Source organism: Dermacentor variabilis, chromosome 1, assembly GCF_050947875.1.
Source record: "Dermacentor variabilis isolate Ectoservices chromosome 1, ASM5094787v1, whole genome shotgun sequence".
NCBI lineage: Eukaryota > Metazoa > Arthropoda > Arachnida > Ixodida > Ixodidae > Dermacentor > Dermacentor variabilis.
In genome coordinates this window covers 41,150,170-41,163,736 of record NC_134568.1, presented here as the reverse complement: position 1 = coordinate 41,163,736, position 13,567 = coordinate 41,150,170, and the positions used below count along the sequence as shown (strand labels likewise).

General features: G+C 46.7%; 1 protein-coding gene across 2 annotated transcripts in view; it reads left to right on the top strand.

The window, feature by feature from the left end:
* LOC142576687 (visual pigment-like receptor peropsin) overlaps nt 1-13,567 on the top strand; it is a 289,960-nt gene that overhangs the window by 274,117 nt on the left and 2,276 nt on the right. The gene's annotated exons all lie outside the window — the stretch shown is intronic.

Below are 13,567 nucleotides of genomic sequence, written 5' to 3'. Positions count from 1 at the left end.
TTGTTTCCAAAGCGATCGAAAGTGGCACCGAATTGCCTTTCAAGGAAGTTGCTGATTCTCCGGAGATCTCACCGTTGCCTGCCTCGAAAGTGAGCGCATCGGATCTTTCGTTACAGGCGACACCAACTTGCGAAGATATCCGCTGAAACGTTAATATTGTGTGTGTGAGTTTGTGTGTGTGTGTTTGTGTGTGTGTGTGTTTGTGTGTGTGTGTGTGTGTGTTTGTGTGTGTGTGTGTGTGTGTGTGTGTGTGTGTGTGTGTGTGTGTGTGTGTGTGTGTGTGTGTGTGTGTGTGTGTGTGTGTGTGTGTGTGTGTGTGTGTGTGTGTGTGTGTGTGTGTGTGTGTGTGTGTGTGTGTGTGTGTGTGTGTGTGTGTGTGTGTGTCTGTGTGTGACTTCTGTGAGTGAAGCCAGTGACTGACACTGTCTTCACTTCATTGGATGCGCGCCATGTGATAGTTGCTCAATTGCAGACGTCGGGTCCGAGTCTATGCCGGCTTTCTGCGCAGGTACGTTTTTCAGTTGGCTAAAAGATGCAATAATAGCGGCAGTCTCTGCAATAGGCAAGAGGCTAGGCTATCGAAACTGCCAGGCTACGCAACATCCAGAGACAGGGCCCAATATGTAAAGGCACAGCTCAGAATCCACGCTGCTCGATCCGTCCGTGTAGACATGAAGGTGGTTGGGATGATTTGCGTACACACGCTCGAGCACTAGACAGTGGCCCTCAACAGAAAATGTCAGCCACTTGGACTGCAACCCAGGAATATTATGCTGCAGATGATGTCCTCGAGCATCCAAGGCCGATCCGTTTGTTGCTTTGGTTTCAGACTCCTAGAGTATATAGTGCAAATCGAAGTGGGCTCGATGCCTGAGGCTGAGTCTTCTGAGAAGGGATTATCTAGGGAAAAACTCCCCCAGCCGGAAAAGCAGAGTAAACAGTGCTTGAGAGGCCAGGAATTGTAGTGGTAGAGACTAGGCCTCGTACATAACTTTCTTGTAGGAGTCTACTTGTCGAACGCCCAAAGACAAGCAGAGATTCTCTAGGGTCTAGAGAATCTAGGGCATTGGGTCTCAGGTGGGCACGTCAGTGGCAGCTGGTAAAGGATCCGGCTGGTCAATTGAGCGTTGTGTAATCCAAGCATCCAGCTTGGGCATTTGCCTCAGTGCACGCCAGCAATTTGATGGAGTGCGTGAAGCCGTTGCAGTGATGTTTCCGATGTATAGTGCACAGTGTACGGCCATAAGAGTTTGCTGTCCAGAATGACGCCCAGGAAGCGTACACTGGAAGCACGTCGGATTTAATGACCTCCCAAGTTCAGCGGCAGCCGTGTAGCCTTTCGTTTTATCCCAGAAAGGAGCATAAAAGACGACTTCTTTGCTGCTATTGACACAGTGCAGACAAATGGCTCTGGGCAAAAAAGAAGAATTAGCTATGGGCAGTACGTGCCAGATGCTTGTGACTGTATCCCGACACCCAATTGCAGGTGTCGCCCCGCATACGAGAGTATATTGACATTCGATAATATTAGGTCAATAGCCGTGCCAAACTATGGGTTCAAGTCCGTCGTGTCTGTTAGAACACTTTCGAAGAATCGAATAAGTATGTTCCTTGGGCGCACCCAAGTGCATTTGTCACGAGATACAGACATACGTTGCTTACAGATTACTACAATGACGTGGGAAAAATTGTTTATGTGTGAGTTAAGCGAAAATTCTGAGAGCTGTACCGCTGTCAGCAGTTACACGTCGTGACCACAGACACCTGCCAGACTCGCTTAACTTCATTTGCCATGTTGCGAATCTGCCTTTGCCTCGCACACACCAGGGCACGGCGCGACACGGCACGGTACGGCAAGGGATTTCTAGCCATGAACGGAACGCGGATAGAAACGGTGCCTATTCTACACTCTTAATCTCTTTCCACGAAAATTCCTCTAAGAGGAACATTTTTTTAAACATGCTTGACTTACTTAGTAGAACTTACGTGGAACGAGGTCAAGAAAGTAATGCAGACAGCTAATCGCGGTAAAATGTCTCGCGCGAACCGTCTGAAAAGCAATGACCGCGTGACGAACTAAAATATATATTAAGTGTTGTGATTTTCGCCCAATGCCACAATTCAGGTAGAAATGATGCAACATAGTGGATTCCATATTAATTTAAACAGCCTGGCTTACTTTAACGTGTGCACCCAATTACACTTGGACGCCTGCTCAAGTAGCTGAGCACGTGCTGGTGGGCGAGTTGGTTATGCATGATTACAAAGAAGGCGCCAAATAAAACAACAGACGAAGGAAGGAGACACGAGTCTACGTGTCTAGCGCCTACGTGTCTCGTGTCTCCTTCCTTCGTCTGTTGTTTTATTTGGCGCCTTCTTTGTAATCATGCTGCAGTAGGAATGGCAAATAGTGGCCCCCGCCAAAAAGGGAATCCACAACTTTGTGCTCAGAGCCAGAATTCGCCCTAGCCACACTGATATATTCTATCCACTACGTGCAGGGGCGTAGCCAGGGGGGAGGAGGGGCTTATGGGGCTTTAGCCCCCCCCCCCCCCCGAAATGTTTTCGTGCTGTCCATGCACGGCCGACCAAAGCAACCTCCGGCGCCGGAAATCATTCTGGTTTTGTCTAGCATGTCCTTTTCACGCTCGAAAAGACATTTCACCGCGAACATTCCGAACTCGGGCTGGATTTCGCGGCAACGCCTATGCACCGGGAGCCCATAACGCAAGGAGCACCAAATTTCAAGGGCGTTTTGATGGCAAACGGGCTCACCGGAATCTACGGAGCGCATGGATGTCAATTCTGGAACCTTATGGATGTAAATTCACATAAACTTTTGATGCGAAAGGTACATTGACATTTCCAAAGTTGTGCTTCAGATTGTAAATTGCGCAACTTCGTGGGTATAATGAAGTTATAAAGATTTGACGCCAAAGATGCATTGACTTTTCTAAATTCTTACAGCATAACATACCAGACAAGCCTAATCAACACACTATCAGGCAAGATAAACGAATAAAGAATCAATCAATCAAATTGACAAAGCACGCAGCGAGGTCCGATGAGACGAAGCGTTGTGGTGGTTCATTCGTGCTGTCATGTCAGATAAAAAATATCAACATTTGTTTTTTCACCTACGCCAAAGCATCCTTGTCAAGACACTAAAGCCAGCCAAGGTAACTACGTTCCTATTTATTTTTTCTACTTTGACTTTGAGGGGGGGGGGGGGGATGGATTGGGTAAGCCGACGATGGTGGCTAAGTCTTGTGTGCGCAAAGGAGAAAAGCGGGGAGCAAGCGCGCCGCCTTCCGTCGCGTGCGATACATCGGGGAGAGCGGATGGAATGGTGGCGGGATCTAGGATTCTGTGAATCTGTGATTGCGCAACGTGTTCGTTTGCCTTGTCTGACGCATTATATACAGTGACTTTTTTCTTAGATACGTAGATTTATTGGATACTTATGTGTATACTTGCTTGTATGTGTATGTGTGTGTATGTGTATACTTAAATATCTTGTTGCCAGGTTTTGTGTATACTTGCAGTGAACTTTGTTTCTAGTGACACTTTTTTGCCCTTTATCAACCTGTATCTTCGCATTTTTATATATATTGAATTGTGCCTTCCCATTTATAATGTACGAGGGCGAGTGAAATGAAAGTTAGCCTACCCACCCCGCGCAATAATGGTTCGGTTCATTATCTGCAAGGCATGCGCATAGCACACAGGCATCTCTCATTTACAAAAGTGACACGCAGGTGTGAGGATAAATGTTTTTAAAGCTCTCATACACTGGGTTGAACATGGTTGCGTGACGTAATGGGATGCTCCAGAAGTTGAGCAGCGTGGTACCGTGAGGTATTTGACAGCTGAAGGTGTTTCCCAAAAAAGAAATGAGTCGCCGTATGGCTGCCGTGTTCGTTGAACATTTCATTTCATTGGCCACTGTGAAGCGTTGGAGTAAATGGTTCAAAAAAGGACGTGAAAGTTCCAAAGACGATCCAAGAACGGGCCAAAGCCATCGTGCAATCACCCCCAACAAAATTCCAAAGCTTGATGATCTGAGGAGACAAGAACGGAGGAGAAGCATCGATGAACTGGCAGAGCGTGTGGACATCAGTCACGGTTCGGTTCACGCCATAATTCACGAACATCTCGGTTATCGGCTCTTGTGTGCGCAATGGATGCCCAAGATTTTGAGCCACCGCCAGGAGACAGAGAAGTTCGGAGCTGCCTTGACTCATCTGATCCCGTATCATAATGAGGGGGACGACTTCTTTTCCGCAACTGTGATCGGAGACAAACCATGGTGCCACTACTACGAGTCTGAAACACGACGGCAAAGCTTACAATGAAAACATTCGATCGAATTCACCACCGCCAGAGAACGCAAAGGCCGTCATTACCGCCGGGAAGGTATTGTTGAGTTCTTTTTCGATCGTCAGGGGCCCTTACTGATAGAATTTGCTAAATCTTGAGAGACTATCAATTATTTCCAATATTGTGAAACGACGGATCGGCTGCGAGTCTCAATCAAGAACAAACGACGTGGAAAATTGACGAATGGGTTCATCTTGTTCCACGACAATGCCCCTCCCCACGTTGCTGATGTGGTTAATATAAAACTGGCAAAGTTCAAGTGGGGAACGCTGCAACATCCGCCACACAGCTCACACCTGTCGCCTTGCGACTTCCACAAGTTGGGGCAGCTGAAAAAACAGCTCAAAGGAACCACATTCGTGTCGGACTATGGCGTGAAAGAGTCAGTTGCAGGCTTTTTGAAGCAGCAACCCAAGGAGCTTTATGAGACGGGAATCACGCGATTCGTTAATCAAGGGGAGAAATGTCTAAATGCTCATGAAGACTACTTTTAAATAAAGTACTCCGTTTGTCATGTATTCCCACTGGCTCATTTTCATTTGACTCGCCCTCGTATATTTTGCAGAACTTCCGCTTTTTATACGTGCTCTCTGTTGCGACTATAATTTCGTGCAATTAGTCACGACACACGACCGGACACGCGACTGCTCCTGCGTAATACATTCGAACAAATGACAGCGTAATTGAGATTTTTCACTGGCCGTTGCATATGTACAAGAATGTGAACAAGGTTATTGAATGACATAGTTTCATTAACACATTTGTTATCAACTTGTTCATTTCATGGCCTTTACATTTTTCATATCAGCGACATGCACTGCTTTGCTGGTTTCGAACTGATATAGTTCTAAAGTTCGTGCGATATTTTCTTTACTTATTCATCCTCAGCCCGGTTACGCCCACTGCAGGGCAAAGGCCTCTGCCATACTTCTCCAATAACCACGGTGATGTACTAATTATCGCCATGTGGTCCCTGCAAACTTCTTAATCTCATCCGCCCACCTAACTTTCTGCCGCCCCCTGCTACGCTTGCCTTCCCTTGGAATCCAGTCCGTAACCCTTAATGACCATCGGTTATCTTCCCTCCTCATTACATGTCCTGCCCATGCCCCCCCCCCATTTCTTTTTCTTGATTTCAACTAAGATGTCATTAACTCGCGTTTGTTCCCTCACCCAATCTGCAATTTTCTTATCCCTTAATGTTACACCCATCATTCTTCTTTCCATAGCTCGTTGCGTCGTGCTCAATTTAAGTAGAACCCTTTTCGTAAGCCTCCAGGTTTCAGCCCCGTAGGTGAGTAGTGGTAAGAAACAGCTATTATACACTTTTCTCTTGAGGGATAATAGCAACCTGCTGTTCATGATCTGAGAATGCCTGCCAAACGCACCCCAGCCCATTCTTATTCTTCTGATTATTTCCGTCTCATGATCCGGATCCGCCGTCACTACCTGCCCTAAGTAGATGTATTCCCTTACCACTTCCAGTGCCTCGCCACCTATTGTAAATTGCTGTTCTCTTCCGAGACTGTTAAACATTACTTTAGTTTTCTGCACATTAATTTTTAGACCCACCCTTCGTCTTAGCCTCTCCAGGTCAGTGAGGATGCATTGCAGTTGGTCCTCTGAGTTACTAAGCAAGGCAATATCATCAGCGAATCTCAAGTTACTAAGGTATTCACCATTAATTTCATCCCCAATTCTTCTCAATCCAGGTCTCTGAATACCTCTTGTAAACACGCTGTGAATAGCATTGGAGAGATCGTATCTCCCTGCCTGACGCCTTTCTTTATTGGGATTTTGTTGCTTTCTTTATGGAGGACTACTGTGGCTGTGGAGCTGCTATAGATATCTTTCAGTATTTTTACATACGGCTCGTCTACACCCTGATTCCGTAATGCCTCCATGACTGCTGAGGTTTCGACAGAATCAAACGCTTTCTCGTAATCAATGAAAGCTATATATAAGGGTTGGTTATATTCCGCACATTTATCTATCACCTGATTGATAGTGTGAATATGGTCTATTGTTGAGTAGCCTTTACGGAATCCTGCTTGGTCCTTTGCTTGACAGAAGTCTAAGGTGTTCCTGATTCTATTTGTGATTACCTTAGTAAATAGTTTGTAGGCAACTCACAGTAACCTGATCGGTCTATAATTTTTCAAGTCTTTGGCGTCCCCTTTCTTATGGATTGGGATTATGTTGGCGTTCTTCCAAGATTCCGGTACGCTCGAGGTCATGACGCATTGCGTATACAGGGTGGCCAGTTTCTCTAGAACAATGTGCCCACCATCGTTCAACAAGTATGCTGTTACCTGAACCTCCCCAGCTGCCCTCCCCCTTTGCATAGCTCCCAAGGCTTTCTTTACTTCTCCCGGCGTTACCTGTGGGATTTCGAATTCCTCTAGACTATTCTCTCTTCCGTTATCGTCGTGGGTGCCACTGGTACTGTATAAATCTCTATAGAACTCCTCAGCCACTTGAACTATCTCATCCATACTAGTAATGATATTGCCGGCTTTGTCTCTTAACGCATACATCTGATTCTTGCCAAATCCTAGTTTTTTCTTCACTGCCTTTAGGCTTCCTCCGTTCCTGAGAGCATGTTCAATTCTATCCATATCATACTTCCTTATGTCAGCTGTCTTACGCTTGTTGATTAACTTCGAAAGTTCTGCAAGTTCTGTTCTAGCTGTAGGGTTAGAGGCTTTCATACATTGGCGTTTCTTGATCACATCTTTCGTCTCCTGCGACAGCTTACTGGTATCCTGTCTAACGGAGGTACCACCGACTTCTATTGCACACTCCTTAATGATGCCCACAAGATTGTCGTTCATTGCTTCAACACCAAGGTCCTTTTCCTGAGTTAAAGCCGAATACGTGTTCTGTAGCTTGATCTAGAGTTCCTATATTTTCCCTCTTACTGCTAACTCATTGATCGGCTTCTTATATACCAGTTTCTTCCATTCCCTCCTCAAGTCTAGGCTAATTCGAGTTCTTACCATCCTATGGTCACTGCTGCGCACCTTGCTGAGCACGTCCACATCTTGTATGATGCCAGGGTTAGCGCAGAGTATGAGGTCTATTTCATTTCTAGTCTCGCCGTTCGCGCTCCTCCACGTCCACTTTCGCCTATCCCGTTTGCGGAAGAAGGTATTCATTATCCGCGCATTATTCTGTTCCGCAAACTATACTAATAACTCTCCCCTGCTATTCCTAGTGCCTATGCCATATTCCCCCACTGCCTTGTCTCCAGCCTGCTTCTTGCCTACCTTGGCATTGAAGTCGCCCATCAGTATAGTGTATTTTGTTTTCACTCTACCCATCGCCGATTCCACGTCTTCATGTAACCTTTCGACTTCCTGGTCATCATGACCGGATGTAGAAGCGTAGACCTGTACAACCTTCATTTTGTACGTCTTATTAAGTTTCACAACAAGACCTGCCACCCTCTCGTTAATGCTATAGAATTCCTGTATGTTACCAGCTATATTCTTTTTAATCAAGAATACGACTCCTAGTTCTCGTCTCTCCGCTAAGCCCCGGTAGCACAGGACGTGCCCACTTTTTAGCACTTTATATGCTTCCTTTGGCCTCCTAACTTCACTGAGCCCTATTATATCCCATTTACGGCCCTCTAGTTCCTCCAATAGCACTGCTAGACTCGCTTCACTAGATATCATTCTAGCGTTAAACGTTGCCAGGCTCATATTCCAATGGCGGCCTGTCCGGAGGACTTATTAGATGGGCAAAAAACATGGAAGCGTTGACATCAGGTATTCTGGGCACAATTTTTGGCACATACGAGTACATTCTTTTATGAAAAAATACGTATATGACTTCTTTTCTGTGCTAGCCGTGATTGGCACGCCGATCAGCCTTTTGATACTTTTGCGCATGAGCGTGTCTAATTTATCCATTTCGGTTTTCGTCCAATTGAGGGCCGCGACTGTGTAAATGACATGGCTGATAAGGAAAGCATGGTGAGCCCTAAGGAGTATATCCTCGCCTATGCCGCCTTTCTTGTTGGACACTCTCATAATTAATCTAATAATGTTCTCAGTTTTCGTGGTGAGTTGAGCTATTTAGCGTTGCATTCCTTTGAGTTTATTGAAAGCCCTAGTATTTTGATAGAGTCTACTCTCGGGATGGTGTGCCCATCTCTGGTACGAACGCTAATGGGCACCTGATCGAGTGGGGTGAGTCCCCTAGCACTCTCGTCTAGCCTGTCTGTACAGCAGGAGTTCCGACTTTCCAGGCGAGAGTGCCAGTCCCGTACCTTCCAAGAAAGACTCTGTAACATCCAGAGCCTCCTGTAGAGCTTATTCGACCGTAGCCTCTGATCCTGCAGGACACCTGATTGTAATATCGCCAGCGTATAATGCATGACCTACGTAAGGAATTGCTGCAAGGCTTTCCGACAACTTGCGCATTGCTATATTAAACAGAAGGGGTGAGATAAGGGCCTGGGGCTGACCTTCCGTTTGAATTCTGCAGCACTTCCCTGATCTCAGCTTCCGAGAAGGGGAGGTCCAGATCTGGGGCAGGCGCGCCCTCATACTGGGGGAGGGGAGAACCTGGGCTTTGGCCAATTGGAAGGTATTTGTTCGCTAGTTTCTGAAATATGGAGGCCTCTGAGATGCCTTCCTTTTTTTCCTTATTAATTAATCGGTCTATGAATAGTCTCCGATTACATTTGAATTGTCCATCGTCTAAGAGATGTTTGAAGAGGGTCCATTTGCCTCCTTTGCGCATTTTTCCATCCGCTGCCGAGCACGCGTCTCTCCATTGCTGTTTATTAAGTTCGGAGCAATGTTCCTCAATGAGTTTATTGAGCTTCGCAATCTTTTTCCGTAGCCTGCGATTGAGCCTTTTTGTCTTCCATCTCTCGAGGAGAGAGCGTTCGGCTTCGAGGAGGTGCGCTAACCTTGCGTCCATCACTGGGGCATCAAAATCTGTAACTATTTCCTTGGAGGCCTTCTCGACATCCATCTGAATCTGTACAAGCAGTTCACTGAACGTGTCGTATACTGCCTCATCTTCACCTCGTATTTTCCTAAAGAGGTTCCAGTCTGTGTATTTATAGGTTTTGGGAGGAGCTGCTATTATTTCCGTCCTGAGTTCTATTATGTAGTGGTCGCTCCCGAAGTTCTCCTGTAAGTTGGACCACGTGGCCACCGCATTTCTAGTGAAGCTGAGATCAGGCGTCGTGTCTCTGGTGACCGAGTTTCCCAGCCTCGTGGGGAAACGTGGGTCTGACACCAGCGTTAGGTTTAGGTCTGTACTCGTTGCAACTAGGTTGGCCCCTTTCTTTGTTCGTGTGACATAACCCAAGCCGGGTGGGGAGCGTTGAAATCCCCTGCGACTATTAAGGGCTGCGATTTCGCAGCGGTTGCGACCCTATTTAGTAGTGAGCGGAGAATATGCTTATAAGCGGAAGGAGAGCTGTACAAGTTGAGAATGAGAATGTTACGTCGGATTTTTCCGTGGGGGATGATTTCAATTAACTGTGCCTCGAGACCGGATTTCTTATCCGAGTTACAAATATTGACCTCGTGCTCCTGAAAAGAGGTATCTTTCTTGACGAATGTGGCGATACCTCTGCCATTTTCTCCTTTTTGGCTAACCGAATGGTAGCCCGATAAATTTACCTTCTCACTAAGTGTTTCTTGCAAGAGCAGGACGTGAGGCATTATCGCTTGTGCTTTGATGAGCTGCAATAGAGCAGCCTTGCGCCTTAAGAAGCTGGCGCAATTCCACTGCCAGATAATTGGGTTTCCGGTTTGTCCCGCCATTTTGATTTCTATTGAATTAGCAGAGCCTGCAGGGAACTCATGTTATCGGAATCCTGCTGTACTTTCTTAGCTTTCGCAATGGTGCCAGTGGTGATGCTTTTGATTTTGCTAGAGTCTATAACTTTCATTTTAGACTCGAGGATGCCAACTCTACGTGTTAGGTGGGAGATGTTACTGTCCATATGCTCGACAGTGCTAGATTGAATGGCTAAGGCCTCTCTCATCTGCGTGAGAGATTCCTCAATTACCTTCAAAGACGCGAGTAGGTTTGGCTCTGTCTTAGGGTCCTGAGCGGGGGACTCGTCAGTTTGCATGGGCTTTCTTTCCGTGGTGGCGGGGGGGGGGGGGGGGGGGGATAGCTTTGCGCTTATTCGACCCTTCTGCTTGAACTGGGATGGGTAAGGCTACTTCGCGGGGTTCACGCGAGTTACGGAAGAGCTCGAACTCAGACCTCAGCGTTCGTAGTGCCTCTTTTAGCTCTGCATTTTCCTTCTTAAGCATTAAAATCTCAGGTTGCTCTCTTTTATGCTCTGGCGAGATGCCCTGTGTTACCTTTTTGCCGCTTGGGATGTTCATCCTGGCCTTGTCCGCCCAGGACATTGGCTCCTGGATTCGGACCCTGGAACACGATCGTCCTCTAAAACGGGAGCGTCTGCTGCTGTTGTCGCGCCCTCTGGAGCGAGAGCGTGATCTGCTGCCGGGGCGCCCTCTGGATCGGGAGCAGGAGCATCCTCTCGATGCCGATATGTTGCGGCGGGGGTGTAGAAGGGTTTCTCTACCGACATTGCTTCTCCGCCGCTAGCTGTGTCGAAGCGACGCAGTCCTGCCGCCAGCTGCGCGTGCTGTGCGCGCCTGCGGCGCCGCCGTCTTTGGCGCACGATGTATGGCACCTGGAAGCGCTGTTTGTACTTGCGGTCTGCCATTTGGTGCGCACCACCATAGATGGCGCACTTAGGATCACATTGATGATCCTCTGACGGTGTGAGCATGCCACATCCGCGTCATTTTTTCTGGTCTTCGCCCTTCGGGCAAACGTCGGACCTGTGGCCCAATTCTCCACACGCATAACAAATGTCTACTTGCTTGCGATACAAGGAACAAGGATAGCGAACACCATCGCATACGACGTTTAGGGGGACCTTGTGTCCGTCGAATTACACGATCACTGTTGTTGTCTTCTTGATTCTTCGAACCCCCAGAGCGCCGGGGTTTCTCCGGTTGACGATCATCTCCATCAGTTCTGCGTCACTGATGTCCACGTTGATTCCGCGGATCACTCCTTTACATGTGTCGTCCAACGCAGCCACGTAGGCCGCCACTTCTATGACGACACTTGCCATACAAATCTGCTTAACCTTGGCGTAGGCGCGCGCGTTCGCCTCGAACGGCGTGGGACATTGGGACATTGGCATCGGGAGTACACAACACAACTTCGGAATTAATAGAAGCACAAAGATTAGCACAAATTATTTGATTATCCAACTCCAAAGCAGGCAGAAGACTTCTGGATGCGGCAGGCCTACGTCCTAGCTTCAATCAGGGAAATACCACGCAACTTCATATTCAAACAAGGAACTCCTTTATTGTAGATCCTTTTCCAAGAAATATCCACACCTAACACAATAAAGGTCGAAGGTTGGCGAGGGCTACAACTTTCTTAAAGAACATATCCGGAACAGAGACCTTTGTTGTCGCGGCGTGACACGCCAGTGCCAACAAGTTCTCCGTAGCCGCAGTCAATGACAGGGGAGAACTCCTCTCGGCAGCCTCGCTGAAGACCTCCTCGGTCGATGCGGCGGAAGAGGCTGCTATAGCTCTCGCGTTACTGGACTCAAAACGCACTACGGTGTACACGGACTCCCGAGCAGCCATTAGAGCGTTCGCATCGGGATTGATAGCCGAAGAAGCAGCCAGGATCCTAACGGCAAACACGCCTCTGACATTGTTCACCACATAGTCTGATTCCCAGCTCACATGGGACCAGACGTATTACAGGGCCCGTGAACGAGCGGAGAGGCATGGCCTCTCTGTTCCGACATGGGACTAGCCAACGGCTGGGTAGGGACCTGCAGGCCCCCGCTTAGCTCCTCAGGACCTCAATAAAGTCTTTTACTACTACTACTACTACTTTGACTTCTTTTGATAGTGTGTATCGTTCAAGAATTCGTTTGCAGCATCTTTGGAAATGAAAATGCAGTTATTATTCATGTATGTGAAACCTCGACAAATTGTTTAAGAGGAAGCTTTAGCTCGGGCCCAACTCCGACGCGGCCTATTCAAGTACATGTAAAACGCAGAAACACTTTTCTGAGATAACTCCTCGATCGCTTTTCTTGAAATTTGTTGCACTTGAGAGAGAAAGTTAAATTGTAGCGTCTGTTGGAAGCCGAATTACGAGTTAGGGTCTGAATTTAGTTCAAGTATCTTGAAAAATTCAGAAGTATGAAAACAAATAGAAGCACGACGTTTAAAGCTACTAGCTCTGCATCAAGAACAGATATCGCGGTTCTGTAAACGGCATCTATTATAACAGTCAAAGCGGACAAATTTGATATGTCAATTTGTATCTTACGTGAACTGGTTACGTTGTCTACAAGGGTTCTGCAAAGGCCGTATTTCCATAGTACTAAATTTTTTGAGATTCATGTGTAACATATGAGTTTTGTCCGCTGTAGATGTACTATTAGATGCATTTCACACAATTGCGATGTTATTTTTCATTGTTGAGTTACAGAGTGTTAAACTTGATAGTTTCGTTTTCTGAAAATTTGTGATTTTTTCCAATTTTTAATAAGGAACTGACAACCTAATTGAAAAAATCGAAACGAAAAGTGAGTAAAATTTAGGTTTTTATTTTAAAAGCAACAAACCTAGTCAAATTTGGTGCAGTGATTGCCGAGAAAAGCGTATTTACATGTATTTAGATGAGCACCCGAGCTAAAGCTTCTTAAGGAGGAGGCCGAGCTGCAATGTGAGCCCCCTTCCCCCTCCGAACGACATTTCTGGCTACGCCACTGACTACGTAGTCTATAGAACATGGCCATCTCTTCGCTGTTCAAATACATGCGAATAATACGCACCTCGAACCACTTGAGATGTTGTGCTTAATGGCGCTGTCGACGCCAATGTACGCTATCGGTTTTTATTTCATGATTCGTCCTGTACGCAAACGGTGCACTTACATGTGTCGACTTCCGTTTCTTCTTTTTTGTGTGATGCGCATTGAGACATTTCAGTGCAAACGATGATGCAAGAATGCACAAGAATGTCTTAGAATGTACAAATGCTAAGGGTTTATACGGTAAGCTTCAGATTCCCTGACAAACAGTACAAGGCCAAAGCCGAACGCAAACGGAAGCAAACGTCATGTTTTGAGTAATAGAACACTATACTCT